Here is a 15,538-nt window from a genome sequence, read left to right as displayed (position 1 = left end):
AGGCACTCCTCTTCCTCCATCCAGCGGGACTTCTGCTCTTCCTTTCCCTGTTGGCGAGCAGACCGTGTGTGCCCGTCTCCGCGCTTGTGCGGCGAGTGGCAACACGGCCCTCCCAAGCCCCCTGGCTCGGGCGTTGCTTAAGTAGGGAGATGGTTTCTGAGATGGAGTTTCGCCCAGCGCTTCCCGGCTTTGCTTTCTCGGGCCGTGGAGGGCGAGAGAGAGAGGGGAGCGCAGCAGCGGGCAGCGTGGCCCCGCTCCCGCTGCGCTCCCGCGGTCCTCCCGTGAGCGCACACACACCCGCACAACCAGAGCCTCTGCTATTCTTCCGCTAATGGGATTGGCACCGCTTAAAGCAGTCTGCGAGGGTATTGTCTGCAACCACAGCAAGAGAAACATTATTCAAAGGCCATTCAGGCCCCAAAAGAAGCGGCAGAGCAGAGTAATTATCGGAGACTCTCCATTAACGAGGGCATCTTTGCTCTTTGTCTGTGTTGGTTTAATAAGGGCCACTAATGGGGCCGGGGGAGGGGCACGCTAATGCTTCTAAACAAACCTCCTTCCCTTCCCCACCCCCGCGCTGTGAGCAGAGCTGCCTTTATGGGCACTGACAGCCGAGCTGGGAGTTACCATATTGCAGAGTGACCTTCGGGAAAACTTAGTGTGAACCCAGCCGCTTCCAGCCCCATCCCCACCGAGCCGCTGGGAGCATCGTTTGGGTAGCTGTTCTCTTTTTAGCCTTTCCGTATTTCCCAGCGCTTGGCAGGCCCTTTCATACACCCCCTGCGCGACCTCTCTCATGTCATCTTGTGACCCTTCATGGCTGGACACGACGGCACTGAGTGGCAGTAATGAGGGACGGCAGTGCAGATTAAGTTCACGCAGCAAAACCTGGGGCAGCTGTCCACTCTCTGGAAGCTGTGACATGCTACTGGGAAGGCAAGACTGGACCAGCCTCCCCTCCCCACACCGTGGGAGAAGGCAGGCTGGGATCTAGCATGGGCCAACATCTCCTGCCTTCTAGCTGTAGGTGCTTTTCTGGTGAAGGAGATGAACCGAGGCAAAAGCCAGCATGAACCTCTATCCCAAGATCCTTCAGAGCCACTTTCAGGAGCATGCAGCTAAAATTCTTCTGAGGGTTCCTAGACAGTTCTCAATTTCAAACACCTGTTGTAAGGGGCCAACTTCTGATGCAGTTTGCAAAATTACAGGGTCAGACACATGCTGGTCACTTAAACAGTGAAATGTGGACAAAAGGTCTCAGGAGGCCTCTGCAAAAGACAGCATACAGACAGTGAACTCTAATGATACACACACACACACAAATAACAAACCATACAGCCTTTCCAACTCTGGTGTGCTAGGTGTTGGGGATACAAGGTTGGGGACTGCTAGACTGATTTTTAGCCAATGAGGAAATTAAAGAACAATAAAAGGAAACTACATCTCAAGTCTGTGCAGGTCTTCTACTGAAGCCAACCCCTGGACACTGCTATTCTACCTCACCTTCAACTGACATACCCCTACAGAGTAGTGCCCGCACGCTTGTGTACACGTGTGTGTCAGCAGTCTCAGGAACCTCACTGGTGAGCCACCAAATGTCAGTGCTGCCTCGTTTGCTACAAGAGACTGTTTTATTCAGCTGAGGTATGGAATGACAAACTTACCTCAACAGGCACGCAGACTTCTCCACTTAGGCAAATGTCCTGGTGCTAAAGGTTCATCATGAGCAGAGAAAGAAAGATGGATGGAAACTCCTTACTGCTTAAACCACAAGACTCTAGTTTGAAGAAAGAGACTCTGTGAAGGATCTCACACGTGTTTCCCAAGGGCTTCATAGTTTTAAAATTTTCACACTTCTGGCCTTTTTCTTTCAACATTTCACCAGCAACTGCACCTCTTATAACAAAAGAAACTTTTTGCGAGTGCTTCTCTGACTCATCTCTGTAGGGTGGAAACATCTCAGAAAAACCTTACAAGTCAAGAAGAGAGCAATCACTCTTTACACAGAGAGTGCTAAGTCACAGGAAAATTAAATAACAATACCTGAGGTCATTCTTGCTATGGTAGAGCTAGGAAGTGGATACAGTGCTTTCTCCAGACTTTCCCTGCGATGTTCTGAGATGTTCTGAGATCAGGGGTATTTCTCCCCCTTTTTGAAATGTCTGGAAGATCACACCCCTGAAACAGAAAATCAGGCCTATTTCCAGCATTTTTCATGTTAATGACCATTTCTGTTCAGATTTTCTCCATTTACTATTTTAGAAGACTAGTCATTAAACACATACAGGGGAACTGCCTTTGCCTATGATGGATATTGCCATCTAAATGAGGGAGTTAATACAGTGATACATAAAGCAATGGGTTACTAGAAGCACAGGATCTAGCCTCTGATTAGTGTGGGTTTTGCTTTATAAGTGTCTTTAAATGTCATCCTTCTTTGCCACTAACAGATAAAAGTCAGCTTTGCTGCACAGAAAGAGGATACTTGAACAAAACCAAAACAGCAACTCAGAAGGGAGAATTGAGATCTTCTTGATAGTCAAAGCAAGGGGAGATGGAGAGGTTAAAAAAAAAGGTTGTCTATGGCTTAAAAGATATGGGTACCACAGGAAAAGCAATTGCAGTGTGAGAAAGGGGTGTCTTGAGATCCCACATGAAAGAAAACTCAGCGAGTACCTTGTACCTGGCAGGCTGAAATTAGGTGTCCCTGTGGTAGAAATTATGAGAGCTCACAGCAGTGATAGAAACAGGATGGGCAATGAGATGCTGGTGGGTCTATTTCTTCGAACTTCAGCCACAGTAGTACAGTTAAAGGTGAGGCATCTAGTATAAAACAGGTGGGAACACAGCAAGTGAAGTCTTGGAACAAAAGCCTCAGTCTAAGACCCATCACCTCATCACCAAGTCTTTGGTTAGTTAATTCTACTTGAGATATAGTTCCTGCAGGGAACAGGGAATGACTGCACTGGACTTCCCCAAATCAGTTCTACTGAGATCTGCTCTTTAATATCTTTAATATCTATGGTTTTGTACAGGGATATTTTCTCCCCCCACCCCCCCACCCCCCTTTTTTTTTATTAATTCTGCTAGCATTTGAGGCTAACAGACAATGAGTGGAAGTGGATTCCTTCCAGGTTGCTCTACTTCAGTCACTGCTGTCACCCTGTCACACTTTAATTAAACAATCCAGCCGAGCTCTGACCCGAATCCCACTAAAACAATGATCAGCTCTGCACTGGCCGTACAGTTTTGCGTTGTGCCCTGAACTGGGTTTGAGCTCATTAATGTAGACGTGAGCCATCTTTTCAACTGTACCTGTGCCTTGAAGCCCAGAGGAGAATGAAACAGGAGTAAGGAGGAGTAAATGATGCTTTTCCAGAAAAATCATTTGTGCCTGTTGGCAAACGACTGCAAGCAGAAGACATTGAAAGATGGGACAGGAAGCGGCTATAAATCTCTGCAAGCACATCCTGGTTTAGTTCAATGTAACTTCCCTGCTTTGTCTTTGTATCCTTTCAGCTCTTCTTTCTCTACAAAACAGGCCTTGCCTTGCCACATTATCAAAAGCCTTTCCCTCTAATGCCTTCAACTGGCACTTATTGCACTTGCCCTCTGGTTTTCTTTCCTATTGGCCATTCTCCTGGCCCACAAAAGGGGTAAAGGGGAAGAGTACTCACCCACTTAGCAGCGATGTAGACCAAGGCCCCACAGGAACGGGGGGGACAGCAGCAACTATGTGACATTCTTGCCTCTCCATGCAACCCCATTTGGAAAGGTTTGAAGGCAGGAAGACCAGATTAACGTGGTGACTTTCTGCCTTTACTCCTCAGGCATGATGTGGGCTTCTGGTGTGCACTAAGGCAAACTGCTTCTGTCTCTACATCTCCATCTTCCTGTTCTGAAAGGGGAATGCTGCTATGAGGATACATTTGAGAACACTCAAACTCTACACTGATAGGGGCTGATAAATTAAGTAGTTCATTAACTCATCTCTTGACCGGTCTGATGTGGTTTCTGTATTCAGATAATCCAAGGACTGGGATCACCAGCACTGTGTTCTGCCTCCCTGTGTTAAAGGGGGGTACAGGAACCCATAACAGATGCAACTGAACATTCAGTACTGTCATTTCCTGACATCTCTTTGCTCTGTTCTCCCTGCCTATGAATTCTCCCTGCCCGCCTCTGCTTCAGGCCCCTCTTTCTCCTTGTCCTGGTGTCACCTGGGTTTCTTGGCCTGTTTTGCTGCAGTCCACCATTTCACCAGCTTCCCAGTAACAGGGAACATGTAATGTTCCACTGAAATCCCCCTACTGTAACTTGCATTTGAATGATTATTCTGTGTCATAGCTAATATCGACCTGTCTTTATGGCCCTTCTAGGTGATACTTTGTATCTTTCCCACCATGGCCATTACAGTGAAGAGCAGGCTAAAGGCTTCCAGTTACATCCATGCTGGCCTGAGAGCAGGCAAAAGCCCCTCAGGACACTGCTCCCTCCTTGCTGACATGGAAAAGTGATGCCCCAGTACACTTCTCACCCCTGAACTGGAAAGGGTCAAAGAAGCCTCATATTTCCATGCAGTGGTATCACTCTTGTTCATCTTGCATTAAACACTTCACATTTACAGTAAGCTGAGAGGAATGGTTCAGTCCCACGTGCAGGAGATGGCTACAGAAAGTCTGAGCTTCTGGGGGCCACCAGCACCCGCTGCCGGGTCTGTACCCGTGCATCGCTGCCCTCCTCCGGGCAGAGCACCAGAAACACGGCCGAGCATCGCTGCCCTTCCCGGGCAGAGCACCACAAACACGGCCGAGCATCGCTGCCCTCTCCCGGCTCCCTGCACAAACACGGAGCCCTTAGGGCAAAGCTCAGCAGAGCAGCCAGCTTTGCTTTGCCTCGGGCACCGAAGGAACACGGCTGCCCGTTTACTGCTGCCCTTACGCTTCCAGCGCCCTCACTGCGCATCACAGTGACAGCTGAGCCGCTTCCGAAGGAACACTGATTTGTTGAAATACAATTAAACAGGATACAGGTAGTGCTCACTAGGATTAGAGGTCCACATGTCAAGAACTCAAAGTGATTAAATCACTGTAATGTAAATCAAATTTGCTCCGATTATGTGGAATTATCTTCGCTAAGATATTTGACCAGCCCATTTCAACTGTGGCTGCATTTTGGCCTCCAAGGAGCCTAGTTTCTGGTGGCTGGCCTGCTCTCAACTGCCCTCTGCCAGGACAGAGCCCTAGCACAGAAAAATGAGGTTGTCAGGGCTGGCCAACACACTTCAGGCTGATACCTTGGGGTTTCAAGTCTTCAGAAAATTCCCCCTGGGATATTTCTTCCTACATTTACTTTGTACATTTATGTAGACAGACAGAGAGTGCATTTGCATACATCTATTTGCATGTGCACACCCTCTCTGATCACTCAAGCCCTGCACACAGCAATACTGCCATGCTGTTTATGCTGCTTTTACACTTCTTTCCCACAGCAGGGCTCTTGCAGGGTACCAATCCTGCCAGCTTCCTTTCCCAGTGGACACCTGGTGAGGTGTTTCTCACCCCCTGGCCAGTGAGAAACAGCCTTCTTTACTGCTGGCTGTTCAGTGCTTCTGAGCTGCCTTAGGTCCACCAGGCTGGCACAGCCTTCATTGTCTCAAAGACCTTAGCAAGTCCAAGATGTATGTGCTGTGCCTTTCACTGCCTCAAACCCACTGAACAGTTGTTTGCTGAATGCTGTCTCATGGGAACACATGAGATGCCTGCTGTCAGCTCCCCTGTACCCTGAGACAGTGGGCATTCACAGCTCAGCCCTGTGGCCTCTCTCCAGCTCCACAAGTGCCACTGGCTGAGCCAGAACTGGGGAGAGGGCACCACAGAGGGAGGCTTAAGCGGCATGTCTCTTCGCTTTGTCCACCCAGCAGCCTCACCCAACTGAAGTCTTGCCAGGGAGGTTGTGAAGTTATTGTGACAGGTCTGACTTTGTGTCTCAAGGAGCTGGCCAAGCACAGGAATGCAGCACATTGGGAAGTCGCAAGAGAACACATACAGGGCGCTCTCCTGCCCATGCACACAACTGGTGCTTGACTGAAGTTGCTATGGCAGGTACAGCCTGAAAGCTGCACTACCAGGAGTGTTGCTTCTGCTACAGTCTCCCCAGTATTAATGGGGTATGAGAGGGCTTATTTCCTCTGAGAAGTTGTGAAGATAAACCCAGACATGACAGAGAGGTGCTCAGATATAGAAAAAATTGCAGCTGCAGCATTTCATTAGCTGAGTTTCTCTGAAAGCCATGTGTAATTTCCTTAGCAGATAAATTCAGCCCTTCTAGTTTTGCCAGTGATGGAAAAAGGTGCATTATACTCATCAATGCCACTTTACTTCCCATCTGTGTTTCCTCAAGAATTGTCCAAGGTAATGTTTTACTCTGCTCAAGCCATGAGCTCCCTCTAGTATCAAAAAGGATTAATGCAGTTGGTACCTTTGCCATCCTGAAGGAGCAGAGAGCACATCTTGTAAGGAAATATCAGGAAGATAAGGAAATTCCAGCCCTTCATTTTTGATAGAAAAAGGAAATCCTTGAAGTTAGCTGTGTGGTCATAGCTAAGCACTGGCACCCTAAGAATTATGAAGCAAACATGCCCACAGGACAAGAAAAGGCAGCATCTTATTTTACATTCTTACCCATGAAACATAGGCACAAATTTCTGAAGTCATCAGCTTTCACAGGAGAACAGTGTAAGCTGGATGATTCCAGCCATAAAGGTTTCTATGGAGGGAGACCACTGTGCCCATTGCAAAAAAAAAGGGAAAAAAAGATGTTTAAAAAAAGCAAAAAGCAAGCAAGCAAGGATAGCTGACATCTGTTTCAGTGGCATTTGGGAACTGTTTTAGAGGTGGGAGGTGACAGGCACAAACATGTGCTAAAGCCCACCTACCTCTGCTCTACTGACACAGTGTTTGTGCAGTGCCCTGCGGGGCCCAGGCAGACTGGCTGTGGCAGAGAAATTCTCTCAAAACACAGAGGGAGCGAAAAGCATCCAACAGAACGGTGCAAAATTCCTAACAAGAGAGGCAAGGTCAAATGGATCTGCAGCTACACATAGCTGCTGGCCAAAACAATATGCAGAAACACCACCAGTTTTTATACTAGTGCTCAGTAGTGGAGAGGGAGTTTCTTCTCCCCTGTTGAGGGGAAAGCTGTAACTCTGTAGTCCAGTCAGGAATTGCAGATCTCAGTTGTCTGTGACACTTCCCAATGACTACTTTGCACTAATGTCTGCTGTCCTGTCTTTGATAGCAAAGCCTTGTCCTTGACATACATCACATGCCCATCAGCTGAAGAGGATTCCTCCACGCTCCAGAAATATCCAGCCCCTATTAAACTCAGTACAAAGTTTCATTTTGAAAGAATCCGCCTCTTCTAAACCTCAAGCAGTACAAGTCTGGCTGGGAGGGTCGTATTGCCTCTCCTCCTTTCATTGCTACTTTTTCTGATGTCTTACATTTGCCACCTCATCTCCTCTCCATGACTGCAAGGGCCACCCCACCGCAATCCCCCTCTCTCAACCTGTTTGCAGAACAAAGCAACACCTGGGTACCAGCTGACACAACCTGAAAATGCCTTTTTGATGCTGCCTGGAGAAAGCAGAGTCACTAATGACTCACAAAACATTCAGACCTTTCCCTAGGGTCTGAGCCCTTTCCTAGGGTCTGAGGGTACATTCACTAAAGCAAAAGTAAGACTGTCATTGACCACAGCCATTGCTAATTTTATTAACATTTCTTACTTAGAAATATTTAATTAGCACAAACCCCTCTAGTTCTTCTATAATGTCTGTCAGATTGAAAACAGTGCGGATTCTGTATTCTCTACTCAAAGGTAAGAAAAGGAAATTGAGTTGCTGAATGTGTGAGTAATTTATACTGTAGATTTCAATGACTGGCTGCTCAGCACAGCAACACAAGGGAACAGTCAAGCTAAGCATTTAAAGTTCTTTCAGTACACAGCTAACACTTCATAAACCAGGTATTTTTAAACAAGTGCCTTTGTAAAGCAGCTGTGCATAATATAAACAGTTTGTACAGTTCTTGTCTCATCCAGCTGTCACATGAAAACAAGCTATTTGCTTTTCATAGGATGACTGAAAATGGCTTTGTGCCAGCAGTTGTTTATAACAAATTATTATCAATAAATGACTGGATCTGATAAAACAGTTATATACATAATTACATCTGTATGTGTGTGTGCTGTGTTATTCACACACACACACACACACACACACACACACACACACACACACACACACACTCACACACACACACTTCAAGCTTTCTGCAGCCTCCAGAAGCCTATCTACTTCCTAAATTTGCTCTCTCTGGATGCCTGCAGAACAACCTGCTGCACAAAGAAATGGCAACATTTAAAACAGTTACTAACTTGAGCAGAGAGCGCTTGTCCAACACCCAACTCCTTTCATAAACTGTTGGCTTAAGAGGCCATGGCTCCTCCCGAAAGCCACCTAGAGAACAGGCAGTCTGGGATAAAGCATATTCCTCCCAAAAACCCTGAAGGAGCATTGGAAAAGTACCTTTTCACTCCAAATGCTACAGAAATAGCTGGATAATTTAGAGGAGTTCAAGTAGCTGCCATCACTGCGCTCCTACCTCTGCTTTCTCTTGCAGTGCTGCTCACTAATTCTCCTAGAAATCTTTTGAAACCAGAAGAAAAACAGGGCTCACATCATCTTCTATTTCCTTCTTTGTTCTCTCATCCGCTGGATGTGGGGATGATAGTTTCATCCCCTGCCAACACTCAAAAGCTCTGTAGCTATTGTTTTCCAAACACCAGCCTGTCTCTCTTGCTTGACCCTGTAGATGACAACAAATTTTCAGCAGGGCATAGATCTTCCAAGGAAGGAGTGTGGTCTTACAGACCTTATAATTAAGTCAGTTATCACTGCACCTCACACCAAACAAAAATTTAATAAAAGCCAGCAGAAATGGGTTTGGATGCCTCACAATGTGTGAAAAAGAAAACCCCAAACAAAACCCCCACCCCTGCCTGTTTTCTTCATACAATATATTAAAACACCAAGTCAAGTAAATATAAAGATAGAAAGTGAAAAAGAAAATTTTAAAAAGAACTAAAAAAGAGCAGTACTTTTAATTGTAGTAGTTTAAGTGAACATTAACGCTCATTTCTGACACAAGCTGGTAACACGCAACCATGTTGCTGGGGAGTCTGGAGAACAGTGATGCATCTGGTATAAGCTCCTTATCTGCAACTCTCAGTTCTTCATTACAAGGAATATAGTGCAACTAATACAAGCTTCTGGGGAACTGAACTGCACTCTCATGCAGATCAGCTCCAGGGTGCTCAAAAATTTCTCTACAGAGCTGTATCTAATCTCTGTTTTAGGTGGATTTCCCTCCAGGTGGGGTGAACGTTGTGCCAGGCTATGGCCCCACAGCTGGAGCTGCCATTTCTACCCATCACAGCACTGATAAAATTGCTTTTACCAGATCAACAAAGGTAGGTGATGGATTATTTTTATAAAACACCTACTCTTCCTCTTGTCATTCTCTTCTAAAACTGCCACCTGCATAAGACCAGAGCAGTGATTTCTATATAGCCAACATAATTTTCCATCATATTCCATGTGGCAGGATTTCTTGGAAATGTTTGGGGTTGCTCTAATTCAGGTTCTTGTGCTGGGCTTTGCCAAACTGCCACATTTCTGCAAGAGCTGTAATAGATGCTCTGACATGAGGTCAGACAGTCTACAGGGGAGGCTAGCAGCGACTTAACATCATGTCATTGACCCGATGGACCTTCTGGGCAAGTTTGTCTGCCAGTCCTACCCTGCAAACATGTGCAACTGGCAAACATGTCAGAGCCCTGAACAATTCTTCCTTGGCTTTAGTTACCTCTGAGAAACTAGGTCTTAAATAAAAACATGGCCCCGTGCCCGAGGCTTCCTCTGCTGACGTGGACAGGATTAACACCTGAGCTTCTTTTGAGACCTGCACAGGAAGGCACCTTCAATTCAGTTTTGTTTTCCCTGTGAATAGCTACAGCTGCCTTGCTTAAGAGAGGGGTAGAAGTGAGACCTCTGCACTATCAGACACCTACAGCCATCCTCTTCTGTACCTGCATGGGGGAAAGGAGTGCATGGCTTGGCCTGCTTCACGAATTGAGCAGAGCTGTGACGTGCAAGCGTATTTGTCTCCAGTAACAGCTGGTGAAAATTCTCAAACTAAAGCTTGGTTAGAAACGTGAACATTTTTCCACTCACTGCTCTGGATTTTTCTTGCTATGTGTGGGAGACAAAGGGAAATGGCCAGCCTCTTCTCAGTGGTCTGTGGAGACAGGACAAGGGGCAGTGGCCTCAAGTTGGAGCACAGAAAGTTCCCCACCATTATGTGGAAGAACTTCTTCACGGTGATGGTGACAGAGCCCTGGGACAGGATGCCCAGGGGAGTGTGGAGTCTCCTTCTCTGGAGATATTCAAGCCCTGTCTGAATGCTGACCTGTGCTACCTGTCCTAGAGACCCTGCTTTGGCAGGGAGTTGGACTCTATGATCTCTGGAGGTCTCTCCCAAGACCTACAAGTCTGTGAATCTGTGAATCTGTAAATGAATCAGACCGCTGGCCCATTTAGTCACATGAACTGAAAGTTACCAGCCCCAGATTATTTCAGGATGCAGTGCAAGGCATGTTACCCTCCCTAGATTCCCAAAGAGCATCCTATGATTCTTTATCCCCATCATTTCATGGTTATCTTGTTGTCTCAATGCTGAAGGCTTAGACTCTTCAACATAAATAGAGTAACAGCACTGTGGATAGTCTAAATCAGCATTCTAAATGTTTGATCCCAGTGCTACTTTGTGGACATGCCCTTTATACAGACTAACAATGTATTTGGAAAGAAAGACATTTTTTTCTCCACTCTAAATCACTGCAGGTTGGTTATGTGTTTGTTTTTTCTTCTTTATTGGAAGTCCCCTTTTCAAAAGGAACAGGGGAACTGTTAAATTATCTTCTTTGTAGCACACACTGTTGTGTATACCTTCATCATCCTGCGAACAAAAGCAGCGACAAAGCCTCCCTCACGTTCCCTATGAGCATGCTTTAAAGCAATTCAGGAAGTTGTCTTTAGAAGTGAAACTTTCCAGAAGGATGTATCAATTAACACTAGTTTTTGTTCTCCTGCATTATTATTTCTGGGCACCAGCGTAAAACTAGGTTCTGTCATCACAGGGGCAAACACACGGCTAGAGCATTACCAGTGTGAGGCAGATTTGCAGCAGTAGCTGCCCTGTATCTAGGCATGCTCAGGACCCTCTGAAAACTTAGTAAATAGAATATTTTTCTGGTAAAGGACAAGTACCATAGAACGAAAATGATCTATCTCACCTATTACACCAGAAGCTAAATTCAAACCAGAGGAGAACAGGTCAGATCACTTTGGTGCTTTTTCTGCTTTAAGCACCCACATTACAAATGCTTTACGCTTGTGAGCAATTAGGTCCCCAATTTCTTGCAGAATCTCATGTCAGTGTTTACATTCCAGACACTTGAAGTTCATCACCTCATTTTTTCTTTCAGGATGCTTAGGTAAGGGACTTCAGCATCTCTCAGGGTAAGTTTTTTCTCCTCAGACAGCAGCAAGTTAGAACTGCATTAAGCGCTCAAGCACAACATTAAGTCAAGTAAAATGGAACCCCCTAATAGCTACATGAAGATACCTTGCATTATACAGCCCATTCCTTGCAAGAAATGACTTCTGCATTAACAGGAGGACAAAGATGTGGAATAATCAAAAGCTAGTTACTCTGTTGATCTTGGTAGCACGCTACACACAGATTATTTTATATAACCTCTTGACATCACAGCTTGACTGAATGGAGTCACTTACACCAGAGGGTGTCTCCACAGGTCAAGTGATCCAGTCTCACTTAGCTAAGGTCATGGGCAGAGTCCCATCTAAGCACGGGAAAATTCCAGTCCTACATTCCTCATGCGTAAAACTTCTCCACAAGTACCTTACACATATGCATAGACCAGGAAAATCTCCACTTTTCTCTTTCAAGCTACCTTCCTTTCCATAGGATCATCTTTTACAGGATCATTATGCCTCTGAAATACCACTCAGGTAACAGATTGACATTTCTCTAGGATAAACCTGCTGCAAGTATAAGTAGATCTCAAAATTTCTCAAGAAAATTAGCACAGCAGAAAAGTATGAGTTCATCCTTTGATTACTTACCTTAAAGTTCAATGTGACAAAATTAACCCTTGAGACTAATCAAAACCTTGCCAGAAATGTCTAGTCTGTTTCATGTTTCACTGAAAACTGTAATCAGCTTACGCTGGCAACATTCAGAACACAGTGCTGTGGTGCTGATTACCCCTTCAATAGTATCAACCTCCCAAATACCCAAAACCAGAAATTTTACAAAGATTACAGCATTTATTACAGCTGTAATCAATCAATATAATTTAAATATCATAGCAATTACATCACACAACTTATCACCTGAACTGGAAGAGGGACAAGAGCTTTTATTCAGTTTTGTTCCTAGTTCTATTTTTGATGGATATACAAACATGAAAGTATCTTTGAATCTTAAAAAGACTCAATACGTCTTCTGAAAGGGATTCCATGGGAGAAAACACAGGTGAAAATGGTGGAGAACATAGACATATTTCCTTATCATAACAAAAAGTAAATTAGCACTCAAAAAACCCCCCCAGTATATATGCCCCCAAGTTCCCAGCAGCAGTCTGTGCTGTGACAAAGTAGCAATTGCCAAGGAAACAGTATTTCCCCTCTGTCTCGTTTCTAACACACAAGGGGAACTATGAATCTGAATACAGATCTTTCCAACTTCTACTTTTAAAAACAGAGTTTCAATTTTTTACTGTATCAGTGCCTTTACATTGCTTTCTCAAGCAGCCCAGTTAAACTGGGATGTGGTAAAATAACACTGCAGATTAATTTTTAACTCAGTGTGGGGCTTAACCAGAGAGACTCCTTGCCAAGCTTGTGTGGGTGCTGCTGAGAGGGTTTTGGAGATTTGTGATAGAGCATGCTCAGGTCCACAATGCCGGTTTGGTTCATGCTCCAACATTTAAGAACACGTCCTGTGGGCAGTTACTTTTGGTGCACATTTTCTTTGTTAGATCTTTCTTCAGTATTTTCCATTGATACTCTTCTAGAAATTTCTGACACAGCTCATTATCACCAAGATGAAGATAAAAATATTTGGTTGGGAAATTTCACTTCCCATGGAGCCAGAGGACATCCATCCATTGCAGAACAGCAAGAAGGAATCTGAGTAACTGCTGGTCAAGTAGCCAGTAACACCCGTTCACTCCTTGCTCTATGGGCAGATAAACACCTGCTGACTAGTGCAGAAGTAGTTCTGCTTCAGGTGTCAGCCTTGGGTGAGTGCTAGGATTCAACAATGACAACAGCAAAAATTGTTCTCCCCCACTTCCACAAAATGTCAGTACTCACTCTCCACCTTAAGCCAGCATTGCCTTCTCAGCAGCCTTAAATAATTCCATCTCTGGGAAGCTAGTTTTTATCTAGACAGACAGTTGTACTAGCCCTCATGGAAAGCATCTAAGTAGAGGCAAAAAGAGTCCTTTATGGCTAGATTAGTAAATAAAGCTCCAATACTTGACATCCCAGAGACAGTGTGGCCACTGGAATGTATGGACACAACTCCCCTGAACACATTGTTATGGCAACTGGAGAGCTGAGAAGGGCCCAATGGCAGCATTTACAACCCCTACTATTATTAGCACTACCTGATCCCGGGCCCAAGAAACCCCTCCAAATAAACACTACCTGTTGCTGCTAGACAGTACTATAGAGAAAAAAATAATCAGTTTTATTACTCTTCAAATATCTCAAGACAGTTACACATGGAAAAAAAATAAGCTATGCCAGCTGATGTCTCTGTTTCCGGGTGTCAGCAAAACCTGTGTTGTGGACCCTTCTCATTGTATCATCCTGCTGATACGTCAGCAGCAGGACACCAAGTAATGAACAGAAAGATCACCCATGTCCTGGCAAAGCAGGAAGCACTGCTGTCTCCCAGCACACAGTGGTTAAGGTCTCAAAGTTCTTACCTTACTAACAATAATTAAGCTGGCTGACTTTACGGTATCTTTTGTTACCTCCTGTCCACAGTGACCTGCTCCACTTTGCAGTTATTACCCAGTGTCACTAGTGATCTCTCAGATCATTTTGCAAAGAAGATCACAAGTCTGAAATAAAAGGAATAGAGACACTTTTTCCATAGACTGACTGATCTGGCTGAATGAAAACATGTTTCACTATGAAAACTTTGACTTTCATTTATTTTTAAAAAATACCATTGAAACTGATAAACCTAAGGCCAGAGCCCCTGGTATTTTTGGTAGGTGGTGTAAGAAGCCACATACAAAACTTACCTTCTAAGGAAGAACCCTTCTCATTTTGAAAAATAATCTCTGAAAAGCTCAGGAATACAAATCTCATTCCCAAGACCTGCTTATTTCTTATCCCAAGATTAAGTTAATTTCACCAAAGATGCCACTCTCCCCAGGCTCTGCCCCCTTCTGAAGCACAGCCTGATACAATCTTGCGAAGATGCTGCATCCTGTCTGTTAAGAACCATACTACCTAAACAGATGAAGTACAGTCTACCCCTACAGCATACTTTCCTCAGAATGACTGTCCCGTGGTCAGACCTGTGAAACTATGGCTGGTGTTCTTCTCCAGCACAATTGCAACCGATCAGATCTGTTCCTGAATTGACTCTGCAGTTGAGAAAAGGTGAAAAAGTAAATGGAACTTGAAAGACGTAACCAAAATACTTCCAAAAATGTAACTCCTGATTAAAGCAGATTGCACTCCTTTCTATGCAGAATAATTTCTTAAGAATTAAAGTTTGATCCATTTCATGTCCTACTTAAAAAAATGTAAGTCAATAATGGCTTCCAGTGACCAAAGAGAAATCAGTGAATATTTCCCACTGTTGACTTAAGCCCAGATACAAAATTCAAGTACTTCATTCACCATGAGGAAAATTAATTTATTGCCAATTAAGATAGTGAGAAACAAATACAATTAAAACAGCACCTTCCCCCCATGCATCTCTTTCCCCAGGCCCAGCTTCACCCCCAAGTCCTCTAATTCTCCCCGCTCAAAGCAGTGCAAGGAAAGTCTGAAACAGCTTCTTTCCATTGCTCCATTCTCCTCACATTTCCCGCTGCACCACCATGTGTCCTCTCCACCAGCTGCAATCCTTCAGCACAAGACTGCTCCTGTGTGGCTTCTCTCCTTGGACAGCAGTTCCTTCAGGAAACCTCCACCTGTGCTCCAGCCTGGGGTCCTCCATTGGCTGCGCGGAGTACCTGCTCCAGCACCTGAAGCAACCTGTCCCTCTCCTCCTCTGACCTTGGGGTTCAGAGGACTTTCTCTCCTTTTTTTCCTCAGCTCTCAGATGTACAGCATTTTGCCCTTTCTTAAATACACCCT

Source organism: Gallinula chloropus (assembly GCF_964237585.1).
Source record: "Gallinula chloropus genome assembly, chromosome: 5".
Taxonomy (NCBI): Eukaryota; Metazoa; Chordata; class Aves; order Gruiformes; family Rallidae; genus Gallinula; species Gallinula chloropus.
This window is presented reverse-complemented; position numbering follows the sequence as displayed.